Source organism: Triticum dicoccoides, chromosome 7B (assembly GCF_002162155.2).
Source record: "Triticum dicoccoides isolate Atlit2015 ecotype Zavitan chromosome 7B, WEW_v2.0, whole genome shotgun sequence".
Taxonomy (NCBI): domain Eukaryota; kingdom Viridiplantae; phylum Streptophyta; class Magnoliopsida; order Poales; family Poaceae; genus Triticum; species Triticum dicoccoides.
Genome location: NC_041393.1, coordinates 309926628 through 309945704, shown reverse-complemented (window position 1 = coordinate 309945704; position 19077 = coordinate 309926628).

Sequence of the window (19077 nt, the reverse complement as noted above, 5' to 3'; positions counted from 1 at the left end):
CAAATATGCTATCCCTCCCCTTCTTTGTTCGAGGTAAACCTAAAACAAAGTCCATAGATATATCCTCCCAAGGAACACTAGGTACAGGCAAAGGCATATATAAACCATGAGGATTGAGTCGTGACTTAGCTTTTTGACATGTAGTGCAGCGAGCAATAAAACGCTCAACATCCCGTCTTATCTATGGCCAAAAGAAATGTGTAGCAAGTACGTCCTCCGTCTTCTTCACGCCAAAGTGTCCCATTAATCCTCCTCCATGCGCCTCCTGCAACAACAAAAGACGAACAGAGCTAGCTGGAATGCATAGCTTGTTAGCACGAAACACAAATCCATCGTTAACGACGAACTTGTTCCACATTCTTTCTTCTTTACAATTCTGCATTACATCTTTAAAATCAGCATCATGCAAATATTGATCTTTGATGGTCTCCAAACCAAATATTTTGAAGTCAAGTTGTGAAAGCATAGTATAGCGACGAGACAATGCATCAGCAATAACATTTTCTTTTCCCTTCTTGTGTTTAATGACATAGGGAAAGTCTCAATGAATTCAACCCATTTAGCATGTCTACGATTCAGTTTAGCTTGACTTCTAATATGTTTCAAAGATTCATGATCAGAATGTATAACAAATTCTTTGGGCCATAAATAATGTTGCCATGTTTCTAAAGTCCGAACAAGAGCATATAATTCTTTATTATAATAGAATAATTCAGACTAGGCCCACTCAATTTTTCAGAAAAATATGCAACAGGTTTGCCATCTTGTAATAACACACCTCCTAATCCAATTCCACTAGCATCACATTCAAGCTCAAAAGTCTTATTAAAATCAGGAAGTTGGAGTAAAGGAGCATGTGTCAACTTATCTTTCAATACCGTGAAGGCTTCTTCCTGTGCGGTACCCCAAAGAAAAGGCACATCTTTCTTTGTAAGCTCATTGAGAGGTGCAGAAATGGTGCTGAAATCTCTCACAAAACGCCTATAGAATCCAGCGAGGCCAAGAAAACTCCTCACTCGTGTGACCGTTTTGGGCTGCGGCCAACTCTCAATAGCGTCTATCTTGGCTTTATCAACTTCAATTCCCTGTGGAGTAACAACATAGCCAAGAAAAGATACTCGGTCGGTGCAAAAGGTGCACTTCCCAAGATTACCAAACAAACGTGCATCACGTAGAGCAATAAAAACAGCACGTAAATGTTCCAAATGTTCTTCCAAAGATCTGCTATAAATCAATATGTCATCAAAGTAAACTACCACAAATCGTCCAATGAAAGCACGTAAAACTTCGTTCATTAATCTCATGAAAGTACTAGGTGCATTAGTTAAACCAAAAGGCATGACTAACCACTCATATAATCCAAACTTAGTTTTAAATGTTGTTTTCCATTCATCTCCCAATTTCATACGAATTTGATGGTATCCACTATGCAAATCAACTTTGGAGAATATTGTAGAGCCACTCAATTCATCAAGCATATCATCTAGACTAGGAATAGGATGACGATAACGAATAGTAATATTATTAATGCCTCTACAATCAACACACATATGTGATGTACCATCCTTTTTCGGCACTAGAATAATAGGAACAGCACAAGGACTAAGGGATTTGCGTATATAACATTTGTCGAGAAGCTCTTGTACTTGACGCATAATCTCCTTCGTCTCCTCTCGATTGGTACGGTATGGCGCACGGTTTGGCAGTGAAGCACCGGGAATCAAGTCAATCTGATGCTCAATCCCTGGAATAGGCGGTAATTCCGGTGGCACGTCTTGTGGAAAAACGTCAGCGAACTCCTGCAAAATGTTAGTGACAGCAGGAGGCAAAGAGGAAGGCACATCCTCGAATGAAAATAATGCCTCTTTGCACACAAAAGCATAGCAAACAGATTTGCTGAAATCTAGCTCATCAATATCAGATTTGGTGGCAAATAAACATGCACTTTTCAATTTAATTTCAGAAGCAACACTAGATGGTTTATTATTAGGCTTCATTAGTTGCTCAAATTCTTTTGCCACAATCTGATTTTCACTCTTATTCTTCTCCTGTTTTGCTTTATTAGCTCTATTAATATCATCTTTCAAAATAGAATTAGGAGTCATAGGAAGCAAAGTAATATTTTTATCCTTATGAACAAGAGTATACTGATTGTTTCTACCATGGTGTACAGAATTTTTATCAAATTGCCATGGTCTACCAAGTAATAAGGAACACGCTTGCATAGGTACCACAACGCAATCAACATAATGAGCATATGTAGAGATACTAAAATGCACACGAACAATACGTGTTACCGTAACGTTGCCGCTGTTGTTGAACCATTGGATGTAGCAAGGATGTGGATGTGGTCTTGTGTTGAGAGAAAGCTTCTCCACCATCTCCATGCTAGCCAAGTTGTTGCAGCTACCTCCGTCTATGATGACGCGCACAGAACATTCCTTCACAACTCCCTTGGTATGGAACAAATTGTGCCTCTGATTTTTCTCAGCTTGTGTGACCTGCACACTCAAAACACGTTGAGCAACTAAACATTCATACTTGTCAGCGTCTTCAGGAGCCATGTATTGCGTCTCATGATCAGAATCATCTCCACCATGTTCTTCATGTGTAATAAGAGCCAAAGTCTCCTCATCATAGTCACTAGCGGACTCATATCCACCATCCTCGGTAGCAATCATCACACGCTGAGATTTGCATTCTCTCGCATAATGACCTCCTCCCTTACAACGACGACAAATAATATCACTTGTGTGCCTTGTTGATGCCATGGAGGAAGAAGAACTCTATGCAGGCCCGGAAGGTGCGCTCTTGGCAGATAATAGTGGTTGTGCCTCTTTTCTTGTATCACAGCTGGAGGAGGCACCTGATTGAGGTGCTGGTGCAGTTGAAGTAGAAGATGCACGCGGTGTCCATGATGAAGGTCGGCCTGCAGAAAAGTTAGTTCGCGCCAATGCTTGTCGATCCTGCACTTCACGTTCAGCTTTACAAGCAAGATGGAATAAACGAGTGATATTAGTATACTCCTTATAGTCTAGAATGGTCTGAATCTCTCTATTTAATCCACCCAGAAAACGTGCAAGCATAGCTTCATTCTCCTCAACAATACCACATCTAATCATGCCAGTTTGTAATTCCTGATAATATTCTTCTACAGAATTTTTCCCTTGTCTTAAGCGCTGCAATTTTTGAAGCAATTCACGTTGATAATATGGTGGAACCCAACGAGTACGCATAGCAGTTTTCAAAGCAGCCCAAGTAGCTGGAATAGGATATAATCTACAATGTTCAGACCACCATACACATGCAAAACTAGTGAAAGCACAAACAGCAGCGGTAACCTGTCTCTCCTCGGGATATTGTAAACATGTAAAACGTTGTTCAGTTTCTAACTCCCAAGTAAGATATATATCAGGAACATATCTACCCTCAAATGGTGGAATATTCAATTTCAGTTTAGGAATATGGACATCATCTCGTACCCGAGGTGGTGGTGCAGGCCTACCATTACGAATATATACCTAAGGACGACCTGCTGGTGGTGGTGCTGGTGGCTGCACGTAGTTCTGATTTTGATCAACCTCATCCTCATAATCGCCCGCATACTCATCCTCCTCCTGGGTACCAGCAGCAGCAGTAGCATGAGCCAAAGAAGCATCAACAACAGGAACAGCAGCACCAGAAGTTTGGCCATCCTCAATAGGAACACGCTTCGCTTGTCTATACTGATTCGGAAAGAGGCGTTGTTGTTGTTGTTGTTGCAGAGGTGCGATAGGTGCTGCCGGCGGTGGTTGTGGAAAATGCGCGAGCAATTCATTAAACTTGCTATCAAGCTTTGTTTCGAACGTCTTCTCAATGCCATCTATCTTCTCCATGGCCTCGTCAAATCTGTTTAGCACATCTTGCACCTGTCCACTCATCATTTGTTGAAATTTATCATGTAGTTGTTTGTTCGTCAGGTTCTCCCAATAAGTCTCATCGGCTAGTGATCCTGGCATGGTTAGCAGCAATAAAAACACAAAATAATATGATTCTATAGACTACTTGGAAGCGGTGGTGGTGGTGGTGTGTCACAAATCCTTTAAGCGAATCTCAAATTCTTACCAGTTCTTACCCAGCAGCAGGTGGTGATCGGCAACCGTTGTAGTCAAAACTCTCAAAGCTTGGATAGAGCGATTACCAGGGAGAATCAAACGCACGACGTAGATGTATGTGGAGCTGGGAAGGCTTCTAATATGGTAGCAAAAAGGGTCAGCAATAATCAATTCAGAGATGCAAAGTTGAACAAACGCTCAACGACGGTACTGTGCTGGTCCTAGGCTAGACTCTGCTAGAGACGCGAGCCTAGAACACTAACAAAATCACGGCGCTGCACGTAAACAAGGGAGGAGAACACTCTGAATTTTTTTCTCTTTTTTTTGCACATTTTTTTTGCACTTTTTTTCTCCTTTTTTTTTGCTCCGCAACAAATTTTTTTTCGAAAAAGTCTACAAATGGTCTAGAAACTGCCTAGCCAGAATTTTCCAGACTTAGTTTTTTATTGAAACTGGAGCTATTTTTCTACTGCGGGTAACACGAAAGTTCGGGAGTCCTTCTCTATCACGACTCGGAGTATGGCGTGATCTGGAAGTCAAAAACAAAGCAAGAAATACTGGACTCGGACTAGGACTGGTGGCGGAGATGAATCTGGTGGAACTCGGACTGGTGGCGGAGATGAATCTGGTGGAACTCGGACTGGTGGCAGATATATGTTGCAGGTGGACTCGGATTGGCGTGATGGAGGTGGATATGTGGTATATGGCTGCGGTGATGTCGATGGTGGTAGATGGCAGCAGTGATGACGATGGTGGTATATGGGAGCGGTGATGACGATGGTGGTATATGGCAGCGGTGATGACGATGGGGTATATGGCAGCGGTGAGGATGATGATGCGGCGGCGGCGTGACAACTTGTGAACATAACTCGAAACTCTAAAGGACTAGACACTAAGACCAGCAACTAGACACGATGATGCAACCGCAAATTCAACAATGCAAATACAGAAAAGATTATGCAATGGCTCAGACTGGTTCGGATATGATGAACTAACCCTAATTTTTTTTGTGGCTTTTTCGTGGACTATAAGTATGAAGAAAAGACTCGATCTAAACTATGAAAAACTGTAAAATCTCACCGATCAACCTGGAAATCTGATACCACTTGATAGAGACAAAGGTGTCCCGTCTTTTGATGAGATGATGGATATCGCTTTGGTGGAAGTCGACTTTGACGATCCGACTACGAACGTGCGAGGACGTCGCGCCTTAGCAATCGCTAAACCAACTCCGAGAGGTTATTGACCACGCCGGAGCACGATCAACCTGACCACGAGGGTTTGTTTCCTGCGAGCAAACGAAGAACAAGCAAGAAACTGAGATTGCAATCTGGATATTGCGAATATGAGATGAAAGCTTTATTGGTCAAGGTGGGGTTCTGTGATGCCTTTGTCTGGTCGTTGAACACAAACGAAGTACGCGAAGTTGCAGCTATGGTGAACTTTAATCTAAACAAAACCCAAAGTCTAAACGGTGCCCTAAGGGCTGTATATATGGAGGAAGAGAGGGGGAATTTCGTGGCCCTTGGTGGAGGGGTCCAAAATCAACCCTATCTCTTGTTTCCCCACACATACGGACTCTAAAAATAGCCTATACTAATGTATTTCGAAATTACATGGGCCTGGCCCAATAAAAAGGTGATGCAGCACCTCTAATAGCCTCTAGACGAAATTTATGAAGTGGCATCTTGTATATTCGTCCAAGGCTTCATGCACTCGTTATGGTGGCTTCAAAGACGTGAAATCATCACTCGTAACTCCGTTCCTGTTCGCCTTGCGCATGCCATCATCTCCATGCTTTCTCTTGCTCCAATGTTCATCCTTCTCCAAGCTAGGCCCTTCATTTGTAAGCAAAACAAATGTATCCAATTTAGGCAGCATCATATTCTCATGAACATTAGAATCATTGCCAAGAAAGGAAAGTACCTGGTAATTTAGTTGGCGTGCGCGAGCTCTAGTAATTGGTCTAGTATGTATAGCAGCAGGGGCTGTGGGTGTAACAATGGTATTGATGTCCTCATCACCATCAGCCTTCGGAGGAGTGGACCGAACAGCACACGCCCGTTTGGTCGAGCTGCACGCTCCTGTGGGCAGAACTGCACGCCCGTGTGCACCTCGCTACTGTTGCTGGAGGCAGGAAGGAAGGACGCCGCGGTCGTAGGATGTAGTCCAGGTGAAATCCAAGCCCTCTGCACTGCATGCACGGTCGGACCCCCAATTTGCCGGAACAATGGCTCGTCGGAGGGTCGCCGAACAGCACGTCGTCGTCGGCCGTACCGCAAGCCATCGTTGGCCGTACTACAAGCCATCGTTGGCCGCGCGCAGGTGCATGCAGCGAGTGCTTTAGGCCACTACGGCTCTGGCCCGATGGTAGGAGCACCGAACACCACGCGTGAGGTCGACTCTGGGTCAGCGTGGGCCTCACCGTGTGGCTGTCCTTGCCTTGGCCGGAGACAGCAGACCCGTGCGCCTTATCAGGTGGCCGTCATCCTCCTCTCAGGGGATGGAGGGGGAGGGGAGCTGCTTGCTGGAGCCCATACCGGAGTGGAGTTGGTTGCTCCCAGGACTGCAGCTCGTGGCGGCGGTGCGGTCGTCCTCGATTTGTGGAAGACGCCATGGCGGTGTGGTTTTGCTCGATCTAAGAAGGAATACGTCGGCGAGGGCCGGCCCGATTTGTCTCCTCCCATGCGCGGCCTGGCGGTGGTTCCCGAATCCATCGCTAGGGGAGAGTGGGCAGCGAGGAGGGGCAGGGACGGTGCGAGGCAAGCTGGGGTGCGGCGGCCGGCGACCGAGTGGCTCCGACGCGTGGAGGAAGGTGGTAGGAGGGGGTGGTGGTTGGGTCAGGGGTGGGTGTGGTGGGTCGCCGGTTACATCAGGGCGAGTGGGAGGATGGAGGGATGTGGGCTATCGGGGGCGTGGGGAGGAGAGAGAAGAAGGTGCGACGGGGTGGGCACGGTGCAGTTCCTTCGAGTATTTTTAGCAGTGTGAAAGTGTTATGAGAATAAGCGTTTTTGTTAGCAGAATAAGGTCTTAAGGGGTGTTATCATAATATTTTGGGCTATTCTGTTGCGCGTAATAGAATATTATTCTGTTACCCTTTCTGAACTGACGTGGTTCACAGTTTGGACTGACGTGGTTTTCCACCTGAACTGATCTTCCTGCGTGTACGAGGGACAGAAACAAGGGATGCAACATGGAGCTTCCGGTCGTTCTCCGGCGCGATGCTGCGGGCCATTCGTTGCTAGAGGAGACATGTAAGGGGTTCTGCGGGTGCACGCGCTCACCTGGTTGTGTTTTGCAATCTGTAGTCACCGGAGGTGACGGCGTGGGCATTTTGGCGGCGGACATGTTTTGGGCGTTGGTGTTTACCGTGGTGTTCGTGGGCCTCAATTTACATCGTGTTTGTTGTTTTTGATGTGAGAATTATCGGTATGTTAAAGTTTTTGGAGATTAATTTCATATGTAATTTCTGATTACAAGTTTTGGTGTTCTTGGTCATTTTCCACGCCCGCCATGGAAATCTGTTCTTCTTTTTCTGTTGTTTTACTTTCGAATTGGCGATGCAGGGAGAGATATGAGGATTGCATGAAAAGATTTGCGTTGTCAATTTTGCTTCTTTGAGTTGTTTCTACCCCAAATTCCCATGTTATTTTGTCGTTGGCGGAGGTGGTGTATGGCGGCTAATTGTATGCTGCGATTTCTTGTAATCTGGTCAAACTGTGTAATTAAGTTGCATGTTTTTCAGTGTTGTTTGAATTGCTGCCATATGTGTAGTTCGACTGCTGCGTGTCAAAGTTGTATTACTGTGCGTTGACATCGGAACTGGCTTCGTACCGATAGCTCTGCACTTTGATTATGAAGCCCGAGCCCTCTGTCACTTTCATTCTACGAGCTGCAACCAAAGAAAAGCGAGATGGATCCTGAGCTGGGAGAGGTCACAGAGGAGGAGGGGGACGTCATAGATGTGAGGGCTACAGTAGCAGAGCAGAGGAGGAGGAGGCGCGGGCGCAGGCAGATGGCGCGACATGCTGCCGAGGAGGAACTAGAGGCAGAGTTCAACAGACACCTTGCACATGACGTGATGGATACTTGCAACTCCAATGAATTGGAGCTTCTTTTCCCACAGGGCAGGGGAAGGAACCATATTCAGATCATTAGTTGGGCTAGGGCGAGAGCAGCCACGGCTCCACATCCATCCACCAGGGCCAAATGGCGTCGTTTCTTTGATCGTTATGACTGAAGTAGTGAATATTATGTTCTTAAGATTTTTGTTGTGAGGGAGCAGATGTTTGAATGACTAAATGAATTCAACTGTTTATCTCTGAATGTGTTGTTTTGTCTACATATGTTTGACATGTGCACTTTTGAACTGCTTGTTTATCTGAATTTGAACTGATTTGCGGTCAAATGTTGCATGGCTTGTATAATAACTATTTCCTACCAGCTAGCTGCCCACCTGCCTATTTATTATTTTTATAATCTGCGAGTCTCCCTGTCTATAAATTATATGCATCTATGTGTGGTGTGTGGACAAGTCTCCCCCCTCCTTTTTCTTCCTTCTTCCAGTATCAGATCTAGGTTCCTCCCTCTTCTCTTCGTTGTTTTTTCCCTGTTCCTATGTGTTCCATGGAGGATTGTTCATGCGGATGCCAGGCAAAGATGGCGCGCATAGCTAACGGCTGTGTGTGCGAATCTGGTTTGGACCTCACCCGGACTCAGCGTCGTGGGCAACTTTCTTGTCTGCTGTATAGCAACCATGGGTTTCGTACACCCTATGTTTGTCGCCTGACGGTTGGTGACTTGAAGGAATCATGGGTATGTGTTTCTATTCATTTGGTTTTCTACTTTTTTGTTGGTCTCTATTTGAATCCCATGGACTGAATCTGTAGTTTAGTCTTATGAATAGTTTGTCTATATTTTTTTTGGTTTTGTCAGAATTTAACAGTAGGGATTTCTGTGTGTATTTGTTCATTACTTAACAGTATTTTATCCATTTTTGTATAACCCTTGATCTGTTTTTGTCAGATGTTTTTACTGTAGGTGTATTGATATGTATATTTCTTTAGTTTAGTCAGTTCACATGTCTAGTTAGTTTTGTGTTATTGTTTTGGTTCAGCTTTTTTCTTTTTTAGTTTGTTATGCAAATCGTTCCTATATCTGTGTACAAATTTAGTTATGTCAGGTGTTCACTTTGTTTTGTACTCCCATGCGCATTTGCAGAAAATGTCACCCAGGATCAGGATTGTTGCTCCTAGTTCCGGTGTTCTGAAGATGGAGACTTCAGACAAAAATGGGTATCAGTTGATGGATGTTGCCTACCACATCGACTTTGATGGTTGCATCAACCTAACTACTGGGTGGAAGGAGTTTGTGGCAGAGTCTGGATTTGAGGATGGTGATGTGGTTATGGTTATGTTCTCCAGAGAAGATGACTCTCTGATGTTCAGAATTTATGTGTTGTAGGTTTAAATGTGGAAAATGACGCCGGTTGTGAGATTTGTGTGTGGTTGATTATGTTGCAGTATTTCTTCTTTTAAAACATTTGCATGTGAGATGGTTGGATTGTATGGTTTGGAACAGGTTATGTAATGCTTTTCCTATTGTTTTGCTCAAGTATAACTGTTTTATTTATATATTCTTTATATTAGTACTGGAACAATTCTATAGTTGAACTGATGGGTATGCTTTGTTTTGACTGGTATATTTTCATGTTCATAACTCGTAGACGGTGCTATACGTTGATGATGTTTTTAGAACTCCTTTTTGGGTATTGAGTTTGCTGAACTTACATTCTGTTAATGATAGTCCTCAACTATTTTAGGTTGTCAATTACCAAACAAATTTGTTTGTTGTATAACATTTCTTCTTACTTTTTTACATGCATTTTGGAGCACATTTTTTCTTTTTTATAGTTGAATAATAATAGTTTTAGTATTTTTTAAAATTAAAAAAATTTAATCTTTGCTACACAGTACTATTTTTTGTACTTGAACCTTATGAATTGTAGTAGTTGAACTTTTTATAAATTCGTTTCTGAAATTTTTATTTGCAATCTTCTATGTTGAATTTTCCAAAAAAATATTTTTTTAATTTTTTTTTACTTCTTACCATTAAGATGTGTTTGAACTTTTTACTATATTTTTGTTTATGAACTGATTTCTTGTGAGGTTTTTTTTGAAATTATCTGCATTTTTTTGGTAGTTTGTGATCTGCTGGATTTTTGTATTGCGGCGAAGTACTGTGTTGGGCCATCGGCCTGAGTCGTTGTAGGGAGCAACGTTGACGAAGATCTCCATCTCTCATTGTATGGCCGTCTCCCCTCAGATTCAATGTCAGGTTGCTCCTGTCTATATGGCTCATATTTTGTACTTTTGAACCTGCTAGAGTGGCCAAAATTACTGTCTCTTTGGCCTGGTCTTCCCGTCGCAACCGCTTTTGCAGCACGAATGATTGATGTTGATGGAGCGACTGGTGGAAGCCTTGTTGCAACCCATCCACGGCTTCCTGTCCTTGGCTTTTTGCATGCGCTAGGGAAGGAAAACATTTGTTGTTTGTGATATTGTTGGCCTTGTTGCAACCCAGTAGCGGCAAAGCTTGCATTCCTAGATATTGGTGTTTGCTGCATAGAAGAACCTGTCCGTGCTTCTGATGATTCCGGTGTATCTTGAAATCTGCCTGTATTGTTGAAGTATCCAGGTGGTATTTCTGGTGTTACCCAACTAGGTGGTGCCCCGTATCTGCTTGGCTCATCAAACCCTCGCTGCATGTGCCGCCTTACATGCTTCTGCAAATGACATTCAACAGTTTTGGGATTAATCTGGTTTCGTTTTCAGTCGAACTAATGAACATTCATGTTCAACACTGATGTACTGTTTTTTAGCACTGCTTGTAAACTGGACATTGAACTGATGCATGACTTCTCTTTTATTCATCTATAACTTATGCAACTACACTAGAAGTACTCCTAGTTTATGTATCATTGAACTTACTGTGTAACAAGTGCATATTTTTTCAACAACATTCTTTCACTAGTTCGAACTGACGCAACTACACGGCATATACTATTACAAATAACATCATACAACTTGAAGTGGTAGCTGAACCTTATATAAAGCCAAGTAGCTCCTTGGGCTGATGGATAACTTTATGTTTTTTTGGCTTGAACTGAAGCTAGCATATTAGAGGTACTGACAGTAACCTCGACATCCAAATTGTGCATCAAGTGGCAGGGGTGTAATGAATTGATCAAGTACTGCATTACAATTTTCATCTAGAACTTATGCATATACATTACAAGTACTGCTAGTTTTTGTATCATTGAACTTACTGTGTAACAATTTTATATTTTTTCAGTAACAGTATTGTTACTCGTTTGAACTGACGCAACTACATGACTTGTACTCTTAGAAATAACAACATACAACTTTCAATGGTAGCTGAACCTTAGTACTATCTACTTGGACTGATGCATAAGTTTAAGTTTTTTTACTTGAACTGAAGCTACCATATTAGAGGTACTGACAGTAACCTCGACATTCTAATTGTGCATCAATGCATCTACATTACAAGTACTGCTAGTTTATGTATCATTGAACTTACTGTGTAACATTTTTTTTTCAGTAACAGTTTTGTTACTCGTTCAAACTGACGCAACTACATGACTTGTACTCTTCGAAACAACAACATACAACTTTTAGTGGTAGCTGAACCTTAGTACTATCTACTTGGACTGATGCATAAGTTTATGTTTTTTTACTTGAACTGAAGCTACCATATTAGAGGTACTAACAGTAACCTCGACATTCTAATTGTGCATCAAGTGGCAGGGGTGTAAATGAGCTGATGCAAGCATTTGCAATGTACCATCGGGTTCTTCTTCATAGCAGGACTGATGAACTGATGGACTGACACAAATGTGGGAAGCAGACATTACCTCCAGTGGACTGACTTCTTCTTCTACCTCTCGTGGGTGTCATACTGGCAAGTTCTTGGGAGGCGGCGCCATTGACGCGGCTCCTGCTTGTGGTGGACGTCTGGCGAAGAGGTTTGTTGAGGCAGCACCTTGCGGGGATCACTGCCTCGGAGAAGGAGCCCTGGTGACAGAGGGAGGCAGGAGAAGATGACGGCCCCGTCGATTGATCCAGCAACAGAGGGAGGTAGGAGCCGGGGATCACGACCCCGTCGATGGATCCTACGGCGGAGGGAGACAGGAGGCGGGGATCATGACCCCGATGAATTTTATTGTGCTTTTGAAAGCATATATGAAAAAATGATGTATATAGAAATTTATTCCAATCGAAAATGGATCCTGCCCGAACAAAAATAGAATATAAAATGGATTGGAATTGAGTTGTCACGGTACACGTGCAAGCTTTTTCAGAAAATTGAACAAAGCGGCCAAACTTGCAGTAAATTCCCGAAACCAAAATATGGGAGATGGAAATTACCACCTACCCCTGACATGCAACACATGTCAGCTCGATTTCAATAGGTCTTGATAGGGGCAGGTTTGTAATTTCACTCAAACATGACACAACTGCCTCTTACCCGGATTCATACACGGTGGGCGCCAAAACAGAGTGTCTCCTTGGCTGAAATCTCCTCTCACTCGGATTCATACACGATGGGTGGCAAAACATACTCTCCTCGGCCAAAATCTGCGTCGGCAAATATTTGGTGTATGCGAGATTATCGTCCTATACCCAACTGACTAATATTGTTGTGATGTAGGAAATTTTAAATGGGGGCTAAGTTTGTAAATTTCCTCGCATTTGAGACAAGCGCGCCCTGAAGACATGGTTTCCCCCTGCCTCTCTCCCTCTATTTCCCCATCCATACTCCGTGGGCGCCAAACCACCCTCTCCAACCAAGACTCCTCCGTCCGCCATCCCATCCACCACCGTTCTCCTCCACCATGTCGGAGCTGATACCCCGATGTCGTCGTCCACTATAAGAGATCGACCTCTCTCATCCATGGCTTCGAACCAGGATCCTTTCATCCTGTCCTCTCACTTCATCCCCGCCGTCGTCCACCTTGCCGGTGCCGCTCCTACGAATGTCTTGTCCACCGCGCCAGGATATTTCCTATTTCCCCCGCCGGCACCATCTACCCTCTTAGATCTGCGTCCATGCCGCCAAGAGCCATCACTACGACAACACCGTAAAATTCTCAGCAGATGCATACACGGCGTCGCACCAGAGTCGGTACTCATTCGTATCTGCTCAACTTATTTACCGTAGCAAGAAAATAGATCGCCCCTATGTTACTGTGATTTCTTGTCCATCACTTAGGATCTTACTTGTTAGTTGAAAGCAAACATTGGTTGTGAAATTGCCTTTGTCCGGTTTGCACCTTCAGATCCACCATGGCACGCTCAACACTATACTCTCAATGCTTATGGTTTTCCCCTTTTATATTCCACACTAGTTAAATGACAGTAGACTAAATTTCAAAATTGGGTCAGTCGGTTTTTGAGAGATCGCCAGAGTTCGTCGGAGGGAAGGAAGGGGCTCGGGTGGGGACGGTGGTAGTGGAGGGCAGTGGCCTGGCGGTGATGGGGCCTCGCCGAATGAAGAAAACTCGACACGGGTGGGGGCGGGGGTGGGGGTGGGGGTGGCTGAGGAACACATGCAGTGGGGGAGGTTCAGGTGAGGGAAGCGATGGTGGGGGGGTCACGGCCGGTGGTTCAGCCGGTGGCCCGTGGGGTGTTCTGTAGGGGAAGAATACGAGATGAGGAAGAAGAAGGGTTAGGAGACGTAGGATCTTCATCCAATCGCCTGAAACGGTCAACTCACCCAAATGATGAAAGTCACACGACTTGCATGCAATCATTCCTTTATATTCAGTACCATCATCATAGCTGCTTAGCACCGCTCCTAAATCCATCAAGCTAAACAATGTGCCTCATAATTCCAAACTTGTTGTTCTAATACAAATCCGATATGATGCTGATATTACGAAAATAAATAAGTTTTAATTCGTCAGCTAATGTTCCTCCTTTAATTCCGAAAAGCACGTGCACCACATATAGAGAGATGTCAAGGAGTTGCATTTTGAATGCGCTCTGGTTCATCATGTGTGGGCACTGCGTAATGAACATTTTATTACCCAAAATCTGCTTGCTCTTTTTTAGCATGATCCTCTTCTCTTCTTCTTTAATAAGTACTCTCTCTGTTCCTAAATACAAATCTTTGTATAGATTTCCACCATGGACTACATATGGAGCGAAATGAGTGAATCTACACTCTAAAATGTATCTGTATACATCTGTGATCCATAGTGGAATCTCTACAAAGACTTATATTTTGGAACAGAGGGAGTCTGATAGTATTACGGTATGTTCCTTGTAGTGAAGAGGATCAGGGACATTTGCAGCGTAGAGGTTTATTCGGTCGGTTGTGATCGACACTTTCAACTCTTCGGGCATCTTTGATTCGTAGGATTTTGTAAACATAGGAATAGGAATTGTAGTGGCGTGCCCACTTGAATCCTATAGCAAGGAAATGCAGGGAGCTGTGTCGCGTTTGAGAGTTACACTGATATTAACAGTACCGCACCTTAAGTTGAAGAGAGCTGGTATCCGAAGCCTTTCTAGCCGTACCGACAATAGTATCCCATATTTTCTAGCAAGTTCCACTTTCCTGATTTTACTTGTGATGCTTATGTTTTTCCCGTTATATCTACACTATGATCTGTGTAGTTCATTGTGTCGCTCTAGCAGCAGTCCACTCTTGAAGCTAAACAACACAGCGATCATAAGTCCAAATCTTACTTCTTCAAATATGAATTGTGATATGATACTGATATTGGTTAACAGACACACATTTAATTGGACAACTAATGCTCCCACTTGATTTTCCAAATGCATGTGGCCACATATAGAGAGACAACATGGAATTGCATTTCTTTGGGTGTTGTGATTCATCATTAGTGGGCAACCAACATTGTATGCAAAGAAGCGGAACCTCAAGAATATGATTCCTCTTCTGTTTGTTAACATGTTACTCTTTTGTTATTATGTATTTAGTACGTGCAGTATGTTCCTTGCCAAGAAGGGGAGCAGGGACATCTGCAGTCAACAGCTAATTGAACTGGCATGTACGTGATCGATAGGCTTCCAATTAGTAGCGGCAATACAACACCGTATTTTCCAGCCAGTTCCACTTTCCACATTTATATGTGCTGGTTATGGTGTACCCCTTTTATGTACACTACGATCTGCCTAGTTGTTGTGTGCTCTTGTTATCATGGTTTGGCAATAAACTCTCTATACAGTATATTATGAACCTATCATCTGCCAACTATCCTTACTTCTGGAGCCTATTTTTTGTGTACTTGTGCCAGATTATATTAATGCATGCACTATATTACAGCACACATGGGCTCTCTCATCAGAATCCAGTGATAGCACACAAGGGTTTACAGGGAGCCCCTATATTAGAATATCCTCTGCATTACAAAGATAATCTCACTACTATTTATGTTTTCATGCTTCTTAGATACTTTACGTAATCACAATGAATATTACAATGCACACATCAGAAGAATATTGTGGAACACTGCAACGACTAACAAAATTGGCACCAAGGCATTGAGTGCCATTCTAGATGCAATGAAACTCATGCGCCCCCGCCTGCAGATTCTTGTTCAGAATATGATCCTAATGACTATTCTGACCTCGAGGAGTTGAAGGCAGATGGCCTGTCTTGTTCACCCATCAAGGTGCCTGTTCTAATTTGGCAAGGTTTTATTGATTGCACTATCTTGCAAAAGGTGTCTTGCATTTCTTCTACTTTGTTGCACCACCATCTGCTTAGTTTACTCATCATATATGTCAAGATGCCATGCCCATCCATTATCAATACATATTCCATCTGTCATCATACCATGTTTTTCCACTAAAATGTTGTTCTTGTGCATCTGACATCAAAAAGGAAGAGTGTGATTGCCAAACCTAAAGGAGCACCAGCAAAGTCCTTGAAAAATGTGGTGGTGCCGGAGAAATCAGACAGCACCCCACTTATATTGGCTCTACAACAAGTGACACAAAACCTAGGACCGACTCTAGCAGACTGTACCCATACTTCACTGGCCACACCACTAGCCCCACCACACAAGACTTGCACTCCAACAAAAGGTATGCTGATTTCAGTTGCCATAGCACCAGTCGTACCACAAAAAAATCCCACTCCAGCAAAAACTACAACAAGTCCATTAGCCGAAGACCTATCCCAACTATAGAGACGGCCAATTCATGTAGATTGGAACTCCATTCCAGTTATTCCCAGTTTAAAAGACAATGCTTTCAGTGTTGTTAGGGACTACGTGCATATATTCCCATCATGGGAAGATTATAGTGAAGACAAACACCATTTTCACATCTTCCTATCCCACTTACGTGTAAGTGCTATTATTCATGGTGATTATTTTCCAGTTTTCTACTGATTGAACACATCAATGATTTACGTTACATTGTTGTAAGTAGGCGAGGGTCAATCTGGATAGTCATGACAAGCAAAGATTGCTTGCGCTTTTCAAGGAAGCATTGCAGTAGTATCGGTGTTACCTGAGGAAATCACACTTTGATGGCAAGTCTATAAATGAATTTCCAGTGAAGTCTCCTGTGCTAAATTTAGAAGACATTGAATGGAAAAACCTTGTTATGCACTGGTCTCATTCCCAGGATGAGGTATTGTCTATGATATCACATGAAAACTTGAACTTCTACTTTTCCGCATGTGCCTTGCGAATCTCTTTTGCAGGAAATCTTCTCGAAGAAGAATTCTGGTTTGAAAGGACGACAGGATATCGCAAATATGCTGCCTGCTACTTTGGTCTTGTTAGTACCAGTTGTCATGTATCACTGTACTTGCATTCTTACCTGGTTCATTATGTGACAGCAGTATGCATGATAGCTTTCTTATCAATTGTTTGCTCCAAATTAACTGATCTGTATTAATGGTTACATTAGTGTAGAATATATCCAATGCCAATGAAAAGTTTAGCTCTGCATGTTCTGGTAAGTACCTGCTGTCCTTTATCAGTGTACTTATATTGACAGGTAGTTGTTCATGTACCATCACTATGCAGCTTATTTTCCTTTAACCTCCATTTTCTACACATCAGATCTATATTTACTCTTACCATAAGGTTGGATAACACCAATGGTATTGAAGAAGTTAGCTCTACATTGCTCTTTGTTGTACCTTTTGCATGTATAGTTGTACTTACATTTATAGCTACTTGGTTATGTAGCATCACTCTACATCTTATCTTAAATATTCTCCATTTTTTCTTATATTATCACATCTATATTTACTCTTAACAAAATGTAGAATAAAGGCAATGCTTATGAAGAAGATTATGTGGTAAACTTCTTGAATTCCCCCCCCCCCATCAGCATGGAAAAGGGCTTTATAGAGACGGTCTTCACTACTAATGTAAGTTTGTCCTTCTCAAGCCTTCAAACTTTGTGTGTATATTTGGTTAGGCATGACTGCAACAGCTGTTTATTTTTGGTGTTTGCATCAAATTGCATGTTTAAAGTTTATTATGTAGTTCCTAAACAAAAGTTTGTCCTTCTCAATTTAAGTTTTCAGTTGTACAACCAAGTTCCTTCTTCATACCTTGTAAATTAAAATATACAGAGCAAGTGATCTTTTTTTGCACTGCATGACTGTTCTTTATTCGTAATCCAGTGGTGTGGTGAAGCTATCAACTACATCACAATGTCATATTCTGCAATATCTTAACTATGAACAAGGTCATATCATTCTACAATTATTTAAACCATCTCTTTATTTGCCAATCTGAAATGGGATAAATTGGCAGCACACTAACCATTGATACTTATGAGTTCTTGATCTATAATCTGGTGGTGCTGTGAAGCTTCCAACTCCTTCACAATGTCATTTCCTGCCATGTCTTAACTTGGACAATACCATATTGTGTTAATGCTATTTTAAACTATGTCACTTTATTCGTCAATAAGAAATGTGATGAATTGTCAGCACTAGTACTTATATGTGCAGAACCAGTCATCTGTCTGCTTGTTTCTCTTTCAGAGTGAGGAGGATATAAGCGTCAACCAAGCGCAGTCTCATGAGCTTTTTTCGCTCAGCTGCTTGCGCTGCAGCTCCCGAGCAGGGCTAACCTTTCTTGAACTCTATTGAAGTGTTGTCGGTTTTGTATATTATTTTTTCGATGTGTTTATTTGCACTAGTGGCGATCTTTGATGCCTAGTGTATGTAATATGCTGTCTGCTTGTGCTTTATTATCATAGTGGCCAACTTTGATGCCCAGTGGATGTAATATGCCGTAATTTCTTTATTGTATAGTCTATGTTTTTTCTTATTCCCGATGCCGCAGTTATTTTACTGTATATATATCTTGTCTTCGCTCCAGGAAAAGTAAACCGGCCAAACCATAAAATTACGGTACATAATTGGGTCGTCATGCAAATCACTATGTATGGGCCGCATCATGGGCCCAACCATCTTGGTCTGTTAACATGCCTAAATGTAAACTAGCCCACTAGTAGTTTCAGGCCTTTAATAGGCTGAGTAAAGTGCCGGCCCCATTTTCGCAAGAAAATTCAATGGGCTTTTAGTAGGCTGGAAAGTAGGTTGGGCCTGAAACGTGCCAAACAGCTCACGGGCCGACAGCAGGCCAAAATAGACCCCACCCCGTGATTGTGCCAATCACATAGCGGGTAGTTAACATGCCAAAATTGTCTGGGTCCTTGTTTGGCCCAATTAGATTATCAGCTGTGAGCAGGCTGGATGCAAAGCGGGCCATAGTTAGGCCCAACTATATGACGGGCTTTTTACATGCAGAAATAAATACAGGGCCAAAATGTTAAACGGGCCTTTAACAGGCCGAAACTAATATCAGGCTGTATTACTAAATGGGCCTTTAGCAAACAGAAATCTTAACCGGGCCTCAATTGGGCCCAAAAGCACAGGGTCCAGTTGACGGGCCGAA